This window comes from Chelonoidis abingdonii, chromosome 1 (genome assembly GCF_003597395.2).
Source record: "Chelonoidis abingdonii isolate Lonesome George chromosome 1, CheloAbing_2.0, whole genome shotgun sequence".
In the NCBI taxonomy this organism is placed as follows: domain Eukaryota; kingdom Metazoa; phylum Chordata; order Testudines; family Testudinidae; genus Chelonoidis; species Chelonoidis abingdonii.
The window spans coordinates 333559471-333564975 of record NC_133769.1 but is presented as its reverse complement, the minus strand read 5'-3'; positions in this window follow the sequence as shown (position 1 = coordinate 333564975).

The following is a 5505-nucleotide window of genomic DNA, read 5'->3' as shown; positions in this document are numbered from 1 at the left end:
ACCCTAATCCGATATGGTAATACCGATTTTAGCGCTACTCCTCTCATTGGGGAGGAGTACAGAAACCGATTTAAAGAGCTCTTTATATCGATATAAAGGGCCTCGTGTGGACGGGTACAGCGTTAAATCAGTTTAACGCTGCTAAAATCGGTTTAAATGCGTAGTGTAGACCAGGCCTAAGTTTTAAGGGGACTGTGTCCCTTTAAGTCTGTGTTGAAGCTTTTTGTCAGGATTTAATTAGAAACCCGCTGAAGTCAGGGTTCGATTTCAGTGAGGTTTGGATTAGGTCTAAAGTTTTAGTTCTTGTGAATGAAAAAAAGCTTAGTACTATTCATAATTTTACAATTGTAAGGAGACTTATGATAATGCTGAGAAAGTATTTGGCATAATGTTTCTCAGGTAAAAATGATGCAAAATGTCCACCTGGCACCTAAAGCAGATGAAGATGATCTTTATTCTGGCTACAATGACTATAACCCCACCTTTGACACAGAGGTAAAACTACTTACCATTTCTCAGTTATATATATGTCTGATATAAGGTAATTTTCACTGGAGTTGGCATTCTGATGGTGCTTTAGATATGATCAGAAACAAACCAGCAAGCATTGCTGCTTTGGTGTTAGTTTTCCTCCACCCATCCATCCAGATTTATCAAAAGTCTCAGAGATCATTTTGAGTGGTTATAATTTCATTGCTGGTTTCCCATTCTGAGATACTTTTGTTATGCACTGTCAACCAGTGTCTATTTGCTGTGAAGATTAAAATTTATGAAATATTAAATTGTAACTGTTTAAAAGCAGAGATTTAGTAGGTTTGTGTTTTGGCATCTGGGGTGAAATCCTAGCCCCATTGAATTCTATGGGAGTTTTGACATCACCTTCAATGGGACCACACTGTGATTTTCTTTGAGTCAAGTGTACATTTTAAATGGAATAAAATCACTAATTTGTTAAAATAAAATTATATTTGGAAAATTACTGTTGCATAAAATTATTTTAACCCAATTAAATAAGAATGCAGACTAAGCATTCAGTTAATAGCTTCTATTCAGTGTTGAACTACTTGAACTTATTAGGTCCAGTATTCTAGAACTCATTTCTTTTCCTTAAAGCTGTCCCTCACCACATGTACCTATATATTTCTATGATTCTGTGATTTCATAAGTGATGTAAAACGGCTTTGGAGCGGAGCCCGAAGCTGGAGCGCAGAGTAGCTCTGGAGCAGTGGAGCTGCAGGTTTTTGCCTGGAGCTGGAGTGGATCCGGAAAAAGACATAATAGGTCATCTAGTTCATTGATCATTATAGTGTATTTTCAATATACTATGTCCTCCTCCATAAGCTAGTAAGATTTATACTACATCCTGCATGTTTAAATATATAAATAGTGGAATACCTAATATGATTATGGAATAGCAATGAGAGATGCACACTAGGATCAGTTAAGCATTCAAATTAGTGCCTGTATAGCCCTTTAGACAGAAATAAAAATGCTGTGTATGGTAACTACTAAGTATTAGAAATCAAGCTCAGTTTTCTCCAAGTGTTTTACTATTCTTCAGTGTTTACTCTGTTTTGACATTACTTTGTGTAAACTAAAAGTTCTCTATCAGAGGGGTAGCTGTATTAGTCTGGATCTGTAAAAGCAGCAAAGAATCCTGTGGCACCTTATAGACTAACAGACGTTTTGGAGCATGAGCTTTCGTGGGTGAATACCCACTTCGTCAGATGCATGTAGTGGAAATTTCCAGGGGCAGGTATATATAGCAAGCAAGAAGCAAGCTAGAATAACGAGGTTAGTTCAATCAGGAGGATGAGGCCCTGTTCTGCAGTGAGTGTGTGAAACAAGGAGGAGAATGCTTCTGTATTGCAAGCACATTCACAGTCTTTGTTAATCTGACGATGGTGTGAAATTTGCAAGTGACTGAGCTCAGCATTTCTCTTTGAAGTCTGGTCCTGAATTTTTTAGCTGCAGATGGCCACCTTAAGGTCTGCTATAGTGTGGCCAGGAGGTTGAAGGCTCTCCTACAGATTTTGTATATGCCATTCTAATATCTAATGTGTCCATTATCCTTTTCCGTAGAAGACTGTCATTTGGCCGATGTACATAGCAGAGGGCATTGCTGGCAAATGATGGCGTAATTACATTGTGGCCGTGCAGGTGAATGAACTGGTGAGTGTGGCTGATCAACCGTTCATTCACCTGCACATCACCAAGTAATATATGCCATCATATGCCAGCAATGCCCCCTGCTATGTACATCGGCCAACTGGACAGTCTCTACGGAGAGGATAAATGGACATCAAAATACTTATTATTTGTTTTCTTGATTTCTTACTTTGTTGTTTTGTTTCAGGATTTAGAAAATACACAGCTTTTCAGCAGCTGTGAGAAATCATGAGAAGACCCCGCAAAGTAATTTAAAATATTGTAATACTTCTAAATATTCTCAGGATCTGGATCTAATCTTGGTCTGCCATCCATTGCTTGGGCAAGTCTCAGTCCAGGATGGATCCCTAGCCTCTGTTCCAGAGCTGGAATGGCAACACGATGGATCACTTGATGTTACCTGCTCTGTTCATCCTCTGAGGAACCTGGCATTTGCCACTGTGGAAGACAGAATACTGGCTTTGGTCTGACCCATTTGGCTGTCTATGTTATCTGTCAGGGGGTGAGCCTCTCCAACACACCCTATGTGCTTCCCCTTGGGTTCTTTCATCAGTTATCAATTTACATTGACTCAAGGCATGCACCACTTGTGGGTCTGATTATTAGTTTCTACAAAATGTGACTTACCTGGGAACAACCAAATCACCTCCTCTCGGCTCTTATAAGACTCCTCATCCTTTTGTCCCATACAGGAGACTTCCTCTGGAGCTGAGTGTATACTTCAGACAGTCCCTCCGGCAGCAGGATATACATTAATAAAACAGCCAGTCAGTCAATCTCCTAGCAACAGTCTCAGCCCTCCTTCTTGGGTTGGGTATTAGGCACTGTAGGGCCTTAGCCAGCTCTGCCTCAACTGACCCCTTTTCGTCATTAATCTGATCAGCGAGGATCCAGCAGCAGCCTTCTTTCTTCAATCTGTAGGCAACTCCCTGAGATGACAGAAGGAGACAGCATTTATGCTGTTCCCTTCTCCAGCTCATTCCATTGGTGGGGGAATGGTGGAGCTTCTCCCCTCTGCAAGGATCCTGCCCAGGCCCTTAAATACAAGACGAGATTCCTTCAGGCACTGTTCTTCCCAGGACGTTCCTCTACATATCCTATCTAGTCTTTAGTTGGATCCTCAAACCTTAAAAAGGACATGGCAGAGTGTCCTGACCATAAGCACTACTGCCTTATTCCTATATGAAAAAGAGCCAAGTACTGATTAGAATGAAATAACAGATTCTAAAGCATCCCTGCATAATGCATCAATTCAGAAGAAGTTGGCCTTGACATACTCAAGGTGGGATGGAGAATGGAAGAATTACAAATTCTGGAGTGTTTGTTGCAATTTTAATTTATTCAGATAACTTGGTTACTTTATTAGTTAGACTTCAAAACCTCTTAACCTTTTCAAAGAAAAGGAAAATTGACATGTAAACCTACTTTTGAAATGTATATTCTGTTGTAAGGACTGTGTGTCTAAAAGAGCTGAACCCATTAAGACATTGCAATTTAATCACCAAAAAGTACAGTATTTTAAAGAGGGAGCTTATGATTTTAACAAATAAAACTGAACATAGAGACATCACTATAAACTTTATGTACATTTTTAATGCAGATCATTTCTGTGAACTGTTTTATTAACTATGTAAAAGACCGAGTAATTCATTTGGATTAATATGGTTGGTTGTTTTTTTTTTTACCAGGTACAGCCAAATTCCAGGCACATCAGCTCACGGCCTTAGCTACAGGGTTGGGTAAGTTTTAGTTCTCGCGTTTAAACTTAATCAAAGAGAAGCTCTACCTGGGGTCCTGTCTATTCAACCCCTAAAGCCTATTCAGTGTTGTCTCTTTTTGTCCTCAATCCTCTCGGTGAGCCACACTGATTGCTTAACTTTGAATATCGCAGCTGCGCATTGGATAGTGATTTTTTCAAGATACTGACAGTGCTTCCTAGGTACTGTATTTAGAGGACAGAATCAACATTAAAGTTTGATTGAATTTGCTTTGAAATTGATGGGAAGACTTCCATTGACGCGAGTGGTAGTTGGTTGCACCCTTTTGTGTTTATGTGGTGGTCAGTTTTGGAAGCTATAAGAAGTTCATGATGCTAGTAAATATTAAATTAAAAAGAATTTTCAAATTACATTTAATTTATACAGATTCTTTCGAGTTCTTAAACCTCAATATAGACAAGATCATTTGAATAATTAATATACTTTAATTTATAGCTAATTTGATGCCTATATTATTCTTCGCCTCTTGTGGATCCACTGCCAAGCAAGATTAAATGGAAGGAAACTTCTTGAGTGCTTTTTATCCAGTCCTGTTTAAATACCTCATCTATGGAACTACCCTGTGAACTATTCCAAAGTGCATTGGACTTCTGTTGGAAATTTTCCCAATAGTCATAATTTCCTGTGTCTAATTTGATGTTTCATAAGCCTTTCTCCCAAATCTGGACCTTAGCAACAAAATCGTGTTACATGAACCTCCAAGCTTAATTACAGCTTGGATCTATTCTCGCTGCCACAGACAGAATCTACATCGCCCTCCTCTTGGTCCCCCCAACTTTCCTGGAGACCCAAGACCAGAAGCTCTGAGTCTACCGGCAAGGAAACCCATTCCCTTCCCCTCCTCCCACCCAGTTCCTCTCTGGGCTAACCTGAGAGTATGATGCATCTCTTACATCACAATACCAGAAGCATATCTCTCTATTCACAAAGAACAAACCCCAAATACAAGGAACAGAAATGATTCTATCTCTTTCCCCTCCCACATTCCTGTGCGCAAGCTATCCTCCGTAGATCTAACACAAAGAGAACCCTCCCTCTGTACCTTAGCCTACCCACAGAGAAAACTCAAGCCAGTCTTAAAAGAACTTTATATAAAAAAAGAAAGAAAAAAGACATCAAATTTCTCTGTTATCAAGAACAAATAAACAGGATCAATTGCTTAAAAGAAAAAATGAATAAACAGTCTGATCCAAAAGATATCCAATTGCAACACCAGTCAAGTTAACACATTGTAAATACACCCAAAACAACATAAAAGCCTATATTGTTTTTCTACCTGTACTTACAAGTTGGAAACAGAAGATTAGAAGATAGAAAGAACATTCTCATAGCTGAGAGACAGACAAAAGACACAGACCCAAGACAAAGAAGACCCACAAATTCCCTCCCTTAAGCTTTTAAAAAATCCGGTTTCCTGATTGGTCCTCTTGTCAGGTGTTTGGTCCCCTTTGTTAACCCTTTACAGGTAAAAGAAACATTAACCCTTAGCTATCTATTTATGACAGATGTCATCACTTCTAGTTACACTCTCTCGAAACACCTTAAAATTCCTCATCCT